This window comes from Sorex araneus, chromosome 2, assembly GCF_027595985.1.
Source record: "Sorex araneus isolate mSorAra2 chromosome 2, mSorAra2.pri, whole genome shotgun sequence".
Lineage (NCBI taxonomy): Eukaryota > Metazoa > Chordata > Mammalia > Eulipotyphla > Soricidae > Sorex > Sorex araneus.
The window spans coordinates 105,169,788-105,188,564 of NC_073303.1; positions in this window are offsets into that span (position 1 = coordinate 105,169,788).

Consider the following 18,777-nt stretch of genomic DNA (forward strand, 5'->3'; position numbering starts at 1 on the left):
AAGTTTCCACGTCCCCACTCCTCTGCTGTTGGGATATTATTAGGTAATCCATGTAACCAGTTTCAGGCGCTGAGGCGTGCCCAGAGTTGGTGGGGTGCCATTAGGGCGCACACGTTTCCTGAATTCTATTCTCTGTTGGAGGAGAATATCGATAGGATTTAATCATCGCTGGGAGGAGCATTGCTGGGCTTGGTTTTAATGAACCAGGATCGTCCCAAACATTGGGGCCGGGAGGTTTTTCATTTATTTTTGTTTTCCAGCGAATCTCTAATTAGGCAGGCTGTTGTGTGCCTTTGGGGTGTTTCTCTAGTTTCCACCTGTGGCTTTGAGTCAGGAACCCTGTAGGATTAGTTTAATCCCCTCTCTGGGGGACCTGGAAAGGCAGCTGTGTGACAGCCTCTTTCCTGGCGCCTGCAGCCCAGGCCTACTCGGGGCCTCTTTCCCCTCCTTGTCCCAAGGAAGGCCGCTGAGAAGGAGCAGGGCTGTGCACTCCCTTCTGGCTCCGGGGAACTCTCCAAAGCAGCAAGGTGCCACCAGTGTGTCTCCGGCTGCCTCTGACAACACGGCCCTTGTCAGGGGCCTCGAGGCTGCCGGCACCTTGCTTCACTGCCAGTGGTGCCCAGGGCCCTTCTCTTCCCCTTTCGCCTTTCAAGTATGACAATAACAAAGCTTAAGACCTTTGGGGAAAAAAAAAATCTCCATTCTGCTTGGACTTAGCCTATCAGTGTCTTGAAAGGCGAAAAAGCAGGCTATATGCAGTTTACTTGTTTGCCTTCCCGGGTGGTTTGGTGCCTTTAATTGGAATCGGGGCATCAAGCCATGTAATTCCTTACGTGTCTGCTTTAAGCCCAGAAAGCTTTGTCCCATCCCCTAGCCCCTTGTTCTCACCACTCTGTTAGGGGGGTTCCCGGCTCGGCCGCACACCTGGCTGTGGACCTTAGGGGTAGGTACTGTGGAAACCCTTGGTGCCTCCTGGGATCTTCCCACTGGGGCTATCCCGAGCGTAACTGGGGCCTCTCTGGAAAAGCTGCAGTTTTCTCACACGGGTTTCCATTCCGCCTCTTTGTAAAGTTGCCGTGGTTGGATCTTGAGCAGGAGTTGGGAACTTGTGTTCAAGCCCCATTGCACAATGGGAAAGATTATCCTCACCCCCTTTTCTGCGGTCAAGAAAATTTCAGGCTCAGAGAGTTCCTTGATACAGAGCAGCTGTCTGGGACCAGGTTCAACCCCCTGCACCTCATGGTCCCCCCCAAACACGGCTAGACCTGAGCAACTCCAAATCCGCAGGTCTTAGCGGTGAGTCGTCTGGCGCAGTCAAAGAACCACTGGGAAGGGCCCCAGACCTGCCTTCCCATCGCCTTCTCCCCGTTCCTCCCCTCCCCCCCAAAAAAGAAAACAGAAAAATGCAGCTATAACGTGTCCAAGATTTGAACTCAACTTGGCTAGTGATTTGCTGCTGAGGCCAAAACTCATCCTTGGAGCCTAAGGTTCTGTTTTTGCCAGGCTGGAGGGAGGCAAAAGTTTGGAAACATTTGCTGAAGCTAGAAAATGAGTTCTCTATCTTCCTCCGGGGTAGGAATTGCCTTGGGGCCTTGGAAAAAAAAACAAACTAAAACATCAGTTGAGTTGTGTCTGGGCAGATGTAAATAGAACCTGGTCTTTCTCTTCCCGATTCTCAATATCAAGGCTGGCAGCCCAGGCCATTTTAGAAACTCATTTATTGGATAGCTGAATGCAATTTAGTTTCTAAGCTGCTAGGAGTAAGTCAAATATTGTCTGGGACCTGCCTAAGAAGATTGATGGGGCTTTTCCAGCGCGAGAGGGAAAGGGGGACTCATTAAAGTGTTTTCACATTGCTCCTTTTCCCTCTTCCCTTTTGTTGCTGGGGATCGAACCCGAGACCTTGAACGGGGCCAGCAGACGCTCTGCCTCTCGGTCACAGCGCAGGCCTGCAGATACGTTCTTTAAAAAGTAGTTGGTGGGGACCAAGAACACGTGGCCAACTCAGGTTCTGTCCCCAGCATCACTGAATCTCCCGAGCCCAGAACCAGGAGTGACCCCTGAGCCCAGAACCAGGAGTGTGTCCTGAACACCACTGGGTGTGGCCCCCAAGTGAAAGGTCATTGGCAGAACTGGGGAAGGAGCCAGAAGTAGAGGCTTGACTTGATGTGAGACCCTGGGTTTGATTCCCCGATCTCTGGGACCACTGGTAGCACGCCTCAAGCGCCAAGTCAGGAATAGCTCTTGGCACAGATGGGTGTGGCCCTCAAATAAAACATCAATGAAATGGCATGGGCTCTGTGACACGGGGCGGTCCAGGGTCAAGAGGTTGGGAGAGAAGCTGTAGAGCTGGTAGGCTGGAGAGATAGTTCAAAGGATAAAGTGACCTTGCATGCAGCTGACCTGGGCTTGATCTCTAGCATGGTCCTTCAAGCTTGCCAGAGGTGATCTCTAAATGCAGAGTCAGGTGTAAGTCCCGAGCATGTCCCCCCCCTCCGCAAGCCAAATATAACCCCTAAACTACAGAGTAGTTAACGTGTTGGCCGGCATAGGATTGGTCGTAGGTGTCAGAATGGCCTGAACTGTGCTGCATTGGGCAGAGGGTCGGGATTGGAGGAAGCTCTATGAGAATAGCTGGGGCTGGAGAAGGAAGAAAGGGGGTGGGGGTTTGAGCAAGGACACCTGCTGGACATCAGATTAAGTGTCCCATAGAAATAAGAGCACAATGCTGTTCAGTTGGCCTTGAACAACGTGGAGGGCGGGAATGCCAGCTCCTGCCTCTCCCAGTGGAAAAAGCATGGGGAACTTGTGTTTCCCCTCCAGGTGGGACTAGTAATAGCACGAAGGTCGATCTGCACAGATTTGCGTTTGTGTTTCGTAGTGTGCAAGTGGACGCTTCATTCTGGTCTCCGAGCAATGAGAAGGGGGAGTGGAGAGTTGGACTTGCTGTTAGGGGTGCCAGAGTGGGAAGAGATGGAGGAAGTGACATGTTCACAGAAGGGTCTGTATCAGTCTAAGAGAAGTCAGGAAGTCTTGAATGATCAGGACACTTGCCAGATAGTCTAATGGTCTAATTCTACATTTCCTTCGTCAGCTGCTGCTCCTGTGAGAATGTGTTATCTATCATAATTTTCTTTAGAGGGCAGGGCCACACCAAATGGTGTTCTGGGCTTATTTCAGGCTCTGTGCTGGTCTCTGGTCACTCCTGGTGGGCTCAGAAGACCATATGGGATGCCGGGGGTCAATCCCAGATCTGTCATGTGCAAGGCATCTTACCCACTGTACTATCTCTCTGGCCCCAGAGTTTCTTCTGTGGCTTCCTCTGGGGTGGTATGAACCCTGTGTAGGCAGAACTGCACTGTTTAAGCCTAGGGTACCCAAGTGTCAACTCATGCGTGGTATTGTGAGTGCCATACGTTGCTGGTAACCTGGTGGAGGTTGTGGATCAGCCTAGAAGCCTAGCCACTATGGGAAGAGCGTTTTAGTGGGAAATACACTATGGCCTCAAACCAGGAGCTTAAAATGAACTTTGGGGCTGGAGAGACAGTACCTAGGGCAGGGCGCTTGCCTCACACTCTTCCAACCTGAGTCCGATCAATCCCTGGTGCTACATATAGTCCTCTGAGCCCTTCCAGGAGGGATTCCTGAGCACAGAGCCAGGAGTAAATCCTGAGCTCCTTTGGGTATGGAGAGACAGACACAGACACAGACACAGACACAGGCACAGACACAGAGACAGAACTTTTAGAACCTGGTCACTTTTCAAAAGGCCTCAGTGAGAGACAAACGATGTTGCTGCTTCTGCCCTCGACCCCCAGGGCCCTCCTGTTTTCAGCATCACAGCCAGAAACTCAAGTAGTCTTGCAGCCAGGAAGGATGCCCTTCCCTGTGGCCTGCTGGCTCCAGAGCTCAGCTCAGTGACCCTCAGGACACCTGCCATCATTTGCCTAATGTCTCTCGCATGGTCTGTTAGCATCGCTGGAGCACAGGCGCTGCCCCTGTGTCCGTGGCTGTGTTCCCAGCACTTAGCACAGTGCCTGTGGCAGGAGGTTCTCTGCTGGTTGCATCGGACTGAAGGTTAGCAAGGGTAGGACTGTGGCTGGTTCCAGGCGTGAGCTAATGGTCTGCTCTCCGAGGATTTTTACAGGAAGTCTGTTTCTGAGGGAACCAGACCCCAGGAAGAGGGTATCAGAAGAGGCCGGAATGGTTCAAATTTAAGTTACTTTACCAAGCAGTCGTGTAGACTCTACAGATCGGTAGACGATCAGTGTGTTGCCTCTTCCTGGGCGCTGGCGCTGGCTCTATAAGGTCCTTGCAGGTTAGAGGCAACCACCGTGAGCTCAAGGGGAGCTTTGGGTTGTGATGGGAATGGGGCTGATACAGAAGCAGTATACCGGAGGTAAGATGTGTCTGTCTTTACTGCCAGGCCCTTGGCACCCGGAGGGTGTGCCCAGACCTCCTCTGCCGAGGAGGATTGAGATTTTTGCTGACCATTGCCATTAGTTAGCATTCTTGGATCGAGGTTTCCCTTACAAAGGACAGTCAAGGAAGTTTATGGAAGTGTGTAGAGGACCACCCTGAGCTCAGGACCCACAGGGGTGGGTGGGTGGGGGGCAGTAGCAGGGATCCAGGGAACAAAGGCTGATTCTGCTGCATCCACTAGGGAAAATCACTCCCCCCGTTTTCATTCTCTGCTTGCATCTTATTCAACTCCTGTTATCAGTTTAGCTGGAACTCTCTGCCTTTCCTGTGGCTGGGGACTCAGGGGAAAATATATCATTGACAGGCCCATTTAGGTGAGCCCCCCAGGGGAGAGAGGTAACTTCCCACAAGCAAATCAAAGTGTTTTTGCTTCACAAGTAGACACTACTGCTGCCCACTTCCGGGGGAGGAGAAGCCGGGCACATCTCACAACCTGGCTGGTCCCCAAGCACATGTAAACCACATGTGTGACCTCCTGAAGGAGCCTCTGGCTGTGCTTCATTCCATGCTGGGAACGAGCCAGCATTTCCTCCCCCACATCCCTCCAGCATTCGCAGGCAGTTTCGATTTGTTTTCCTTTCTGGGCCGCACCGGGCAGTCCTTGGGGACTAGTTTTGACTCTATGCTCAGAAGTGACCCCTGGTGATGCTCGGGGAACCGTCTGTTGTGGTGTTGGGGATCGAAGGAGTGGACCACAAGCAAGGCAAGTGCTTTACCCGAGCAGAGTCGTTTTGGCTGAAGGTTTTTGGGGAGGAGTGTTGACTAGCACATCACAGGGAAACTCATCACACTCTCGAACCTGTCTGGTTCACTCTCCCGATCCTCCACCCTCACCCCACCACCCCTCACCCCGGTACCTGGCACAAAGCTTGGCACCCATTGCTTCTTGAAATACCTATTTATTGAAAGCGAATCCATTTCATAGCCTATAGCTATCAGCTGGCTCCCTGCCTCCCCATTTCTTCCCCATGTGGCTTTTCCAGTTCTCTCTAATTTAACTCTGGCTCGGAAACTCTACACTCAGCAAAATTAAAGTCTTGCTATTAATCAGGTCTACCCACCTTCCAAAGGCTTCTCAAGATGATGCAGACACAGAGCAATACTCTGTCAAGGAAGGAGGGGATTGTGCTGCCCCGCCCCCCGAAAAAAAAAACACACACAAAGATTTTATTCTGTGCATCGTCTCCAGGGTTCTGCTATGTCCTCTGTGGTGGGCTGTGGTGGTCCTCGTAAGTCTATATGCTAATTTTCAGAACTTCTGAATGTGACTTTATTTGGGAAAAAGAGTCTTGGCTGATGTCATTAAATTAAGGACCTTGAGCTGAGGAAATGATCCTGGATGACCCAGGTGGGCCCTGAATCCATGACAAGTGTCCTCTAGGAGGAACACAGATGTCCCGAAAGCAGGCACAGGAGAAGGTGATGTGCTGTAGACAGAGATTGGACGGATCTGGCCGTCAGCCAAGGCGTGCCTGAAAAGCCAGCAGGCACGAGAAGGGGCAGGGGAGGGACTCTCCCTGGAGCCTTTGGAGGAAGCGTAATCCCAAGAGAGGATGTTTCTGTTGTTCTCCACCACCCAGTTTGTGGTGACGTGTGGAAAGTAACATACCTCTGGAAATCCAGTCAAGACCGTCGAACTCTTCTCTCCATGCCCCTCTGTGCCCCTCTGTGCCCCTCATACTCATTTCCATCTCTTAAGGAGCACTGTGAGTCACGTTGCCTCCCTTCAGGTGAGCCAGTCAGACTCCGGCTAAGTTGACGAGAGATGCTGAATAGCTCAGATAACCTGATGCTTTTCTTGACTTTTTGAAAAAGCTTTAAGCTAGAAGCTGCCCAGTTCACTCTGCATCCTGGTATTTGTGTGCTTTTTTTTTTTTTTTTCTTTTTTGGGTCACACCCGGCGATGCACAGGGCTTACTCCTGACTCATGCACTTAGGAATTACTCCTAGCAGTGCTAGGGGGACCTATCATATGGGATGCTGGGACTCGAACTCAGGTTGGCCATGTGCAAGGCAAACTCCCTACCCACTGTGCTATTGCTCCAGCTCCGGTATTTGTGTGCTTTTGTCTTAGACCACTCTGATCACCAAAACTCTAAAAAATGGTATTTTGGGTTTCTTTATTTTTTGGGGGGATGGGGTGGGGATGGTTAGGCTACTGCTGGCTGTACTCAGGGCTTACTCCTGGCTCTGCACTCAGGGGTCACTCCTGGCACTGCTTGGAGAACTATATATAGTGCAAGGGATCAAATTCAGGTAGAGCTTGTGCAAGACGAGCATTCTACTTGCTGTACGATCAGCATGAATTTTGGATTTTATATATAAGTCCAGAAATCCTCTAGAGGGTTCCTTAAGTGTTAAATCAGATTTTCAAACAATTTTTAGACATGGAACTCAACTTTCTGAAACTTCGGTATGTTAAAGACAAAAAATGAAGCTGATCTGAATTGGGAGCAAAGAGAGAAGGGCCATAGCTAAGTGCACCTCCCCCATTTTCGCCCCCAATTTTGAACAAATCCCTTGTAATTTCCCACGATTTCCATTGTTAAAAAAATATTTTTTCTAAGTTCATCTTTCTAGGCTATTGCTACAGAGAACAGAGCTTCTTAGTTTTCATTGGCTTATTAGGAGACCATCGATCACTACCCTTTACAGTTTGGAATCACAGTTACTACACGGAGACAAAAATGTTAGCTTCCTTACTACGAAAAACTGGCTTAGAAGCTAGGGTATAGGGGTGTCATCCTGCAGACATCCTGAAATGCATCCCCAGAACCTGAAAGACTCCCTCGGCCACTGGCGCAGCCAGATGAGGACAGAGTTTATTGCTATGAGCTTACGGGTGAGGAGAGCAAAGAAAGTGGCTCTCAGAGGCGTGATTGGTTTGACGAGGGCTGAGCTCAAGGCTCCCATCTACTCCTCAATCATGCAAGTCTTCCTCTGGAGAGAAACATTAATGAGTTTCTTGTTTACTTTTCCTTCTTTGGAAATTCCCTGTCTCCTATGGAAATGCAAGGAATAGGAACCTTGCCTTCGCTCCCATTTTTAAGAGAGAGGTTCCACCTGGAGATCCGTACTCAAATGGTTCCATCCAGTCAGGGGGAACTGTGTCACAGGATAGACCTTCTTCTAATAGGATAACTGTGTCAGATCAGTTAAACTAACAGCTGTAACAAACAACCCCCACACCTCCATGGCTTATCTCAACACAGGTTTCTTGTTCAACTCACAATCCAGTGGGGGGTGGGCTGAGGGGTGTCCAGGCTGGGGGGAGGGGGGTTGTCTTTCGTGCAGTTATTCGGGAACTCAATCTCACTCGTGCAGACTTAAAAATCTTGCTGTGTAGTTGTGTGCTGTGGCGAGAGCTCTCAGCAGCTCCGCCAGCGCCCAGGACCCTGAGTCCTTCACTGAATTCTTTGCCAGTGGTGAGTAGACTGTGCAGGAGATTTCAGGGACCAGGTGGAGAGCAACACATTATTCTTAGATAAGTCCAAAGAACATTCCACAACAATGCTGCTCTTAAAAAAAAAAAGGAGACATTGTATTGTGTACTGTACATTCAGAAAATTGCACACAGCTGAAGTGTTTTTACCAGCGGAGTACAGAGTATAGAAGTTTACACAAGGTGTATAAGTAGCACCCTCGTCAGAATGCGTGACATCATTGGTCCCCCACCCTGGGGACACTCTGCCAATGTCCCTGCCTGCCCCTGACCCCACCTCCCCCCCACCTCTCCCCCACCTTCATACCCCCCTTCCTCCTCCCCCCCCCCCCCCCCCCCCCCCCCCCGCCACGGGCCACAGTTCTGACTTGTAAGCAGGTAGATTTGTTCTCACCTAGTTTGGAATATTCTGGAAGTGGAGTCAGACTGCATGGCTTGTTTAGCGTCTGGTTTCCTGTATTTACCGTCGCTCTCGTGAGTCATTCCTGTTGCTAGGTGCTGCGCCGGGCTCGACTCCCGTTGCTGGAGAGGGCGCAGTGTGCGGCTGCGCCCGGCACGCGCATCTGGTCCTCGGTGGACGGGCATCTGGGCAGCTCCAGGCTGGAGCGCGGCGCGCTGGTGTGGGCATCCCGGGACACGTGGCTGCCGAACATATGGGCGCCTCTCAGGCGGGGAGGCTGCTCCTTGCCTCATTCCCAGAAGCGACAATCACGAGATCACTGAGCACAGGCTCCGCCGTGGCAGGAGCTGCCAGTTTCCTCAGAGACAGGAGCAGCGGGCTCACCCTTCCCCCGCCGCGCCCCAGGGTGCCACCCATGGAGGGCGCATCCCAGTTTTTCTTCCCCCTGCTTCTGAGAATCCTCTGTCCCTCTTTGTGACCTAGAGACACGGCTGTGCTGGAGCCCCCAAAAGCTTCCTTCCAAGGAAACATTTTCCCCAATCCAACATTTCGAAGGGGAACTGGGGGACTTGGGCCACACCTGGAGGGGCTCGGGCTAGTGCCAGCTCTGAGCTCAGGAGTCACTCACAGTGGTGCTCAGGTGCTGAGATTTCGGATCTGGGTCTGCAAGCTTAAAGATGCAAGGCTGAGGTTAAATTAGGAGTGCCTGGACTTATGTACCATCTGTCTGGCTCCAAGTCTAACACTGGGAATGTCACATTTTCTCCTCTTCCTTTTTTTTTTTTTTTTAAATTTGGAGTGCTGGGCTGGAGCAATAGCATAGCCGGTAGGGTGTTTGCCTTGCATGCGGCCGACCTGAGTTCGATTTCCAGCATCCCATATGGTCCCCTGAGCACCGCCAGGAATGATTCCTGAGTGCAGAGCCAGGCATAATCCCTGTGCATTGCTGGGTATGACTCAAAAGCAAAAAAAAAAAAATTTGGAGTGCTGAGTGGGGCTCTTCAGGCTTACTCCAGGCAGTGCTCAGGGACCATGCGTGGTGCTGGGGATCGAACCGGGCTTGGCATTGTGTGAGGTGAGCTCCCTCCCCGCAGTCCTCTTTCTCCAGCCCTCCTCCCCACCATCCTCTCTCAGTCTGTCCATGTCCATTCTCCACAGTCCCCCCAGGTGGGAGCAGATTTAGTGAAAAGAACTGGCGAGGCAGGAGAGGGGAGGAGAGCGCTGGGGAAGGAACTGAAGAGGCCAAGAGGAAATTGCTTTTGGCCGTGAGGGGAGGGCTGGGACACACACATGAATCATGATTTCTATCTGTCAGCAGGAAAAAAGGAACTCAAGAAACCCCTGAAAAAAATCACCAAGATGGAATATCTGGAGAAGTGTGGGGCCTTATTAAGCTGTGCTCCAGCCTGGCCCTGCAGAGGGGTGCGGGTCGGGAAGGGGGTGTGTGTGTTGGGGAGGGGAGGAGGGGCGGGTATTGGGCAAGGCCAGGGGCCCCTCCCAGGGCCATAGGCCAAATCCGCAACCCACCCCGCCTCCGGGCCACCCTGAGCTCTGTGCTGCTGGCAGCCCAGGGCAGCCCTGGAGCAGAGTCTTTCTAGCTCTCTTGAGAAGTGCACAATCATTAATCAGCGTTAGCGGCCCCTCTCAGACTAAGTGGCCTCTTGTGATGAGGAACGGACCCTTGAAAACGAAAAAACGTGGACTTGTAGCATTTTGAGTGTGCATTTGACAATGGCTTTCTGGAGAACAGTGGGGGACGGGGAGGGGCGCTTGCCAAGCAGGCCGGTGACGTGTGTGTGTGTGTGTGTGTGTGTGTGTGTGTATGTGTGTGTGTGTATGTGTGTGTGTGTGTGTGTGTGTGTGTGTGTGTGTGTATGTGTGTGTGTGTGTGTGTGTGTGTGTTGGGGTGCAGACCTGGCTTCCTGCCTATGGAACAAAGACAGATGGAGAAATTGAAGGACTGGCCTTAGCAGTAAGAGACCAGACTCTGATTGGCGAATTCTGACCCGAATCTTGTCTCTCGAAAGAACCAGACGGTCCAGGAGTGAGGAAGACCCGGTGGTGGTGGCGGTGGCGGTGTCAGGGCTGGGCTCTCCCTGGGAACTCCCCGCCTCGCCTCGAAGTAATTGAAAGAGGAAGCCTCAGGTTACCCCGGCCAGTTGCTGTGAGCAGTCCTGCTTCTGGCTGCCCCATTCTCCATTTTTGGCTCCCTGCAAGTTCCTGGGCTCTTTCCGATAAACAGGGACATAACAGTTGTTCTTCATAAAATTCTGTCCCAGGCGCACAGGGAAACTGAGACCATGGGTAATACCTGAGGCAAATGGCCGGACTCACCACCAGCCGGATCACCCTTTAGATCCCCCACGTTCTCTAGTAATTCTCATCGATTGATAAGAAATGCAAAGGGCCCTCTAAAAAGGCCTACACAAATCCTTAATTTTTTTTTTATTTTGTAAGTTTGTTCACAGTTAATATTACAGTTAATATTCAAACACCAAACCCACCACCATTACACCTTCCCGCCATCAAATTTGGGATGTTTCCATCCCAAGCCCCAAGCCCTGTCCCAGAGCACAACCGAAATGATATAATTTGTATTGTCTGTTATGGAAAACCGCTGAAAATGCTACAAAAAAGTATCTATAGAGGAGACAGTGTGAAGATTGTTCTATTTTGTCAGGGGCCATTAAGACATTCTTTAGAATATTACTAACATGTTGTTAAAGGTTGAATGAGTGAGCTTTCATACATATCTGAAACTATGTACATATGTGTATATATACATATATATGTGTGTATTTCCCCTGAGACTGGTTTCCTTCGACTTTAAACCCCATCAAATGTGGTGTGCTACTCTCGGGACATCTTGGTACGTCGGTGGTGTAAAGTATGAGATGTCATGTGGCTGTGAATGTGACTGCGCGCTCCGGGAATTCTAGAATTTAAAATACAGTTATACAGCAGATTGACTCATGGGGGAGGCTTGCCCGAGCCTGTGGGGAGCAGCCATGAGCATGGTGGTGATTGAGTTCTGGAGGTTTTCGGCTGCCGGGACTCTGTTGGGGCGGGGAGGGGAGCTCCCCCCTGCCCCATCCTGGGTTGGCCCGGATGAGACAGCCTGGTGTGGGGTCTGGAGTTATCTCTGCGGCGTGTCCTTCTATGCTGCTCTCTCCTGAGAGTTTTATTCCTGACTCTGGGTCACGGCCATTAGTGAGATTGTGTGGTGCCAGCGGCAGTTTGTGGGCGTGACTGCCAAACTGCCAGAAACAGCTAAGCCGGGTTTTGAGTTGTCTTGGGCAGGTAAAGGGGCTGCTGTGCTTGGTCTGGCTCCCGTTATCTGTTGGACGTCGAGGTGAGGAAGTATGGAAGACAGGAAGTATGGTGACTTCCTGTCTTCAGACAGGCCATAAGTCCTGTCTTCCACACTGCGGGGCAGGTGATCTTTGATTCTGGGAGTGTCACTGTTTCACCTGCTGGCTCCCATTTGGTCCTGAGCAAACCTTACAGAAACAGTGGCCCCCACTGCCCTGTCATCTCCTGCCCCCCTTTCGGATAACATTGGGTTATCCTTGCTCCTCCCACAGGGAACTTAGGTTTATTGAGTTACTCCCACAATAGTGCTCCTGAGGCACACCTAGTTCCATCAAGCACTAATAATCCTAGATTGCTTTTCCCTTTCCTTTATGTCATTTGCATGGTTTATTTAGCAATGTCCTTTTTGTATAGACACACAGGAAGACAGTTCATGCTATGCTTTTGTAACATGGGAGTTAATTCAGTCCAAATTAATATTTACTCAGGGCATCCATATTTACTTGACTTAAGCCTCAGTTGCCCTTAGTTCCTAGCACTCCAAAAGCAGGGTCCCAACGAAGGGACTGGGTGGATCTAGGGCAAGCTGTGAGCTACCCTGACAACGAAAGTGGACAAGCTAAGCACCATAAGTATAATAAGTTAAGAGCATGGTGATGGAACAAATTCGGTCATGACCCAACATGAAGTAACTGAATAAGGACTCTGCTGGGGTTAGGAAAGACTAACCTGGCCTGAGGACTATATGGTGTGGAACATACAGTGAGATGTCCCCAGGAAGAGCCAACCTTTAAGCTTAATCCATCTCTTACTGTGTTCATACAAATGACTAGAAATATTATAAGAAGTAAATTTATTACAATTGTTTAAATGGATTACTAGTTGAGGAAAAGAGAAAGCAAAACACCCTAGATGGAATCCCACCCTTGGGTGGATCTCCTAGTAATTTAGTGTGCTGAACCCTCAGGTAAGACTTTGTCCTTGAGTTAATCTTCTAGAACTTCTTCTGAAGGAGTGGCTTTACCTCTGTTGTTATGACAGTGTTCAACCCCAGCTAAGTGTACCGCCACCCTTCACAATTTCTATGTAACTGTGCTGTAAGGGGTCCGAGGGGAGAGGACTTTGAGGTCTACAAGGAGACGAGGATGTTGGAACTATGATGACTGGGACTATGACCAAAACTACGACTGCAATTGTGCTGTAAAGGGGACAGATCGGGCTATGCTGGGGAGAAGAGAGAAATAAACTCACTACCCACCAGCCTGGGGCCCTGCTCCTTAGTTCCCCTGGTCCTTCGTCCATCTGTCATCGTGGAACGGTTCTCGGCCACCAAATACTCGTGTCCCACAGCCTCCCAGTTGCTTTTTTCTGGAAACTCACCCTCTCTGCCCCCATGAACATTTTTCTACCACCCCAACCACAAGCTCGTGTCATCCTCACAGCGACCTCTGAGGGCCCGGGGATCCCATGCTGCAAAGTGGACCCCAGAGCTCCCCTCCTTCTCACTGGGACAACCCCCATCTCTCCCTTGCACGCCTTCTCTGCGTGTTGTGTGGGCAGTGTGGGCAGAGTCAACTAATAAAGCCCCCACAATTCTCCTTCCTTTCCTCAACTCCTTAAAGACAATGCTGAGCGTCAGCCCCCAGTGAGCTGGGACCGGGAAGCATCCAGAAGAAAGACCACCCACAGCAGTTATTTGTTTGCTGGCCTTCCTTTCTTTTACAGCAGGTGGGAGAAGGGGGAAGCAGTGGGTCTCCTGGTGGTCTCCTGGCGGTCTCCCGATGGGTTGGGTCGCGGCTGACTTATGTGAAGAGGGGAGCAGGGGGCAGACAGTGGCCTCCAGAGGGGAGTGTACTGCCTTCCTCACTTTGCTCGCCCAGGTCACGCAGGGACGTGCCTAGAAGGGTTAGGGTTGGTTTAAGTCAGCCATGAGCATCTCTATAGTGTGGACGCTAGAGTCCCATCAGCCCCACTAGGCAGCCATCAGATTGTGCTCGAATTCCAGTGGCTCCCACTCCCTGGTTTCTCCAGGGAATAGTGGAAGGCAGGCTGGAGTCTGGTATTCAGTCCTGGCAGGAAAGGAAAATCAGCCCTAACATCTCTCTGGGTTTCCAGGTCTTTCCTCTATCCCTGCAGACGGACATTTCAGGAAGGAGAAGAATGAACAAGTAAGATGTCTTTATGCAAGAAAGAGGAGGGGAGCAAGAAACATGTTCAAGGGGAAATGTGGGGTCCACACCTGTGTTGGGGAGTAGAGGTGCGGGTCACCTTGGGTCAGGGAAGCACCCAGACACACCTCCCATGCAGAGAGGTGGGCCAGTCTCAGCACACGGAGAATGCGTGCTGCTTGCTCTGCGAAGTTACTTTTATAGAGTTTTTCCAAACCGCTGCGAAGAAAAGTCTGTTGCTAGGGTGTTGCCAAGGGGAGGGCAGGGAACTGTGGCTGGTCTTTGATATTCTGAGCACGGCCTTTGTTCCTGCAGGAGCGGCTCTCTCAGGGGGTCCAGCGATGCTCCAGCCTGGAAATCTGCATCTCAATCAGTATCTTCTGATGGGTTCCTGCATCTCCAGGCTGCCAGGCCTTTGGGATGCTTTGGTCTGGAGACAGTGACTTCTTCTAACCGTCATTGCTGGGGCCTTACCTCCTTGCCTGCTTCCAAACCTTTCTTCACACTAGTCTTTAATTAGACCCTCATGAGTCCACTGAGGAGGGTGCTATTATCGATTAGGAAACTGAGGCACAGTTACTATGTCATGTTCCACTTCAGGGAGGCAGAGTGCCAGCTAGCCACTAAAGTTTGTATATATACATATATAAAATTATATATATATAATATACATAATTTATATATATTATATATAATTTTTTTGTTGGCCACACCTGGAGGTGTCCAGGGCCTACTTTCAGCTCAGTGCTCCACAACAGTCCCCTGGTGCTCAGAGGACTGTGAGGTGCCAGGGATGGAACCCGGACCACTGGTATGCTCCAGCCCCTTGAGCTAGCTCCCCAGTCCCAAAGTGGTGTTCATCCCAGGGATGCTGCAGGCTCCGTGCGTTACGCTAAACCCAACCGTTAGAAATGATCTGGGTTCAATCCCCAGTACCGCATGGTCCTCCAAGTACCACTGGGAGTGACCCCAACAACCGAGCCAGAACTAGCTCTCATTGTTATATACTGCCAGGTATGCCCCCCAAACAGCGAACTACTAAAATATACCCATGCCCTGAACGCTTTTTTGTAAGGACGTGGTACTTTTTTTTTGAGGGGGGATGGGATTCGAACAACCCAGACCCCTCACAGACAAACAAAGCAGGCATCCAGCCTTTTATTTATTTAAAATTTAAATTTTATTTATTATTTTGCTTTTTGGGTCACACCCGGTGATGCACAGGGATTACCCCTGGCTCATGCACTCAGGAATTACTCCTGGAGGTTCTCGGGGGACCATATGAGATGCTGGGAATTGAACCCGGCTTGGCCGCGTGCAAGGCAAACGCCCTACCCGCTGTGCTATCGCTCCAGCCCCCTGCATCTAACCTTTTAGACTGTCTCCTTAGCCCCTTGCCTGAGAAGTTTTTATCTTGCCCCCCCACCCCCCAGGCATATAGGCCAATGAAGGTTGCTTCTAAATAGTGCTCAAGGAATCTGGGGGCCACTGATGGGGGGGTCTTGGCATGCTCGGTGGAGGGACTGAGTGAGGGCCAGTGTCTGCCTCTTGGGCCTGTAATCATCAAGGCCATACCCTGCTGTTGTACAGGGGACTTAAGGGCCGCCCTGAGCAGTGTTTGGGGGTTCCAAGGTTACACCCAGTGACACCCAGGGGGCCAATCAGGGGACTGGGGATTGAGTAAGCAAGGCACGCACCCCGACGCCTATGTGCTACCTCCCTGGCCCGTTCACTTCAGTTATAATGCACGCTTCCTTTTTTTTTTTTTTTTAAATAATTTATTTATTTTTAATTAGAGAATCACCGTGAGGGTACAGTTACAGATTTATACACTTTTGTGCTTATACTTCCCTCATACAAAGTTCGGAAACCCATTCCTTCACCAGTGCCCATTCTCCACCACCCGTAAACCCAGCGTCCCTCCCACCCTCCCCAATCCCATCTCCCCCACAACCCACCCTGCCACTGTGGCAGGGCATTCCCTTCTGTTCTCTCTCTCTAATTAGCTCTTGTGGTTTGCAATAAAGGTGTTGAGTGGCCGCTGTGCTCAGTCTCTAGCCCTCATTCAGCCCGCAACTCCCTTCCCCCACATGGCCTTCGACTACAATGTAGTTGGTGATCGCTTCTCTGAGTTGCCCTTTCCCCGGAACGTGAGGCCAGCCTCGAAGCCATGGGGTCAACCTCCTGGTACTTATTTCTACAGTTCTTGGGTATTAGTCTCCCACTCTGATATTCTATATACCATAGATGAGTGCAGTCTTTCTATGTCTGTCTCTCTCTTTCTGACTCATTTCACTCAGCATGAAACTTTTCATGCCCATCCACTTAACTACAAAATTCTTGACTTCCTTTTTTCTAACAGCTGCATAGTATTCCATTGTATAGATGTACCAAAGTTTCCTCAACCAGTCATCCGTTTTGGGGCATTCGGGTTTTTTCCAGATTCTGGCTATTGTAAACAGTGCTGCAATGAAAATACATGTGCAGATGTTGTTTCGATTGTACTTTTTTGCCTCTCTGGGATATATTCCCAGCAGTGGTATTGCTGGGTCAAATGGGAATTCAATATCTAATTTTTTGAGAATCGTCCAAATTGTTTTCCAGAAGGGCTGAACCAGTCGGCATTCCCACCAGCAGTGAAGAAGGGTCCCTTTCTCCCCACATCCTCTCCAACAGCGGTTGCTTTTGTTCTTTTGGATGTGTGCTAATCTCTGTGGTGTGAGGTGGTATCTCATGGTTGTTTTGATCTGCATCTCTCTGATGATTAGTGATGCAGAGCACTTTTTCATGTGCCTTTTGGCCATTCGTATTTCTTCCTTGGTAAAGTTTCTGTTCATTTCTTCGCCCCATTTTTTGATGGGGTTGGATGTTTTCTTCTTGTAGAGTTCAACCAGTGCTTTATATACCCTTGATATCAACCCCTTATCTGATGGGTATTGTGTAAATATCCTTTCCCATTCTGTGGATAGTCTTTGGATTCTGGTCACTGTATCTCTTGCGGTGCAGAAGCTTTTTAGTTTAATGTAGTCCCATTTGTTGATCTCTGTTTTTACTAGATTGCTTAGTTCCGTGTCACCTTTGAAGATACCTTTATCTTCAATATCGTGGAGGGTTTTGCCGACCTTGTCTTCAATGTACCTTATGGTTTGTGGCCTAATGTTGAGGTCTTTAATCCATTTTGATCTGACTTTTTGCACGCTTCCTTTTTAAAGCTTGTTGAAAGATTAGTGGGAGACTAAGAGGCTCTTCAGGAAAGCTGGAGACTTCGGCTGCAGGCTGGATTCCAGGCAGTCACCTTCAGACTCTGCCGCAGCTTTGGTCAGATGGGGCCGTGGCCCGCCTCAGAGGGAGCAGGAGTTTGGCCTCACAGCCTCCGGGGAGCCGTGGCCCCAGGGCTGTCCCACGGCGCCATCGCTTCCCTGTGTGGACTGCATGTAGCCTGCTGTGTCTGCACCCACGCCCGCGTCACCAGCCAGGTGGAAGGTGGGGTGTCCCCCCACCCTCTAGGGCTGCAGGGGGGGGGTGAGTGAGGGCCCCTGGCTTGTGGCTGCAGCAGGGGTTTGGGGGAGACATCACCTCACTTTCTGGTGGAGTCCCCAGGGCTCGGATATACCTGTGGGTGTGCAGCCCTGTCCCTGACCTTTTGTACTTTGATCCTGCATTTCCCGGACTCCCTTGCTACCAGGGTTTTGGTTAACTTTGGCAGACACCAAGCGCCCGTGTGAGGTCAGCGCCCGAGATGAAGGCAGGTAAAGTAGAGGAGGTAGGGAAATGGGGGCAGCCTGTGCTCAGAGTTCCTCTGCTGCACTTTCACCCTCCCCAAATTTGTCTTATTTAGGTACCCCCTTTCCCGATGCACACAAATCTGTACCCACCTGGGAGCTGTGGGTGAGGGCTGGGGGCGGGGGGAGAATCCGACCATTCACAGCACCCTAAGGACTCTAGGAGTCCCTCTGGGACATGTCACTGGAGGGGTTCAAGACTGGCTCACCCTGGTAACCCCAGAGGCCCGGCGCATGTGATGGAAGGAGAGAAGGATCTAGAACAGCTGGGCCTGGCGCATCTCAGGCTCGGGGGTATAGCCTAACCTCTGTGAGCCGGCAAGTGAAACACGAGGCTTCTCAAAAGCCCTTGCAAGTGGGAGCATTCTTGTTTGGGGGCCACACTGGTGGCACTCAAGGCTTACTCCAGGCTCTGGATTCAGGGATCCGTCCTGGTGGGGCTCAGGGGACCATTTTTGGTGCTGGTCCAAAGATGGGGCTGGCTGTGTGCAAGGCAAATGCCCTTCCTGCCACACCATCTCTGGGGTGGGGAGGGGTTGTTCATGCTCCCCTGTCACCCGTCCCAGAGGATCAACCTTGGCTTTTGCCTCTTGGCAGTAGGAGTCAGGTGTTGGTGGCACAGTCCACCAGGACTATTGAGGTGCTGAGGTGCAAAGAAAGACAGAGAGACTTGGAGGGAGCCCCGAGGGGCAGGGGATCCAGGCAGGTGGGGGAGGGGCACCGGGGGCTAGAACAGGAGGCTGCCCCCCTACACCTGGAGCTATGGGAAACCTCTAGAAACTGGGATCCCTCCCCCTTCCCTTCCCTTTGTTATATGCTTGCCAGGGTGTCACACTTCGGCCACAGTGCTTGGGGATCACACAGCAGTGCCGCGGGGATGGCACTGCCATAGAGCTAGACTGGCAGCCCCCCAACGGCCCCCGGGCCCCAGCTGTACAACAAGCCGGGCTCTCCAAGCAAGACTCAAGGAGGAACAGGGACTAGGGCGGGGGAGGGAGCGGAGGGGGCCATGTAGAGAGGGTTCTGGAGGCCCGAGAAATAGGGTGCGGGGAGCAGAGGGAGAGTTGGAACGTGAGGATAAGTCCAGCTGGACGTGGACCACAAAAGGGGTTTGGACTTACCTTGGGCCATAGGAGGGCACATTCTCTGGCCCCAGAGAAACCCAGCTGGCCCGGGTGGTAGCTTCAGGCA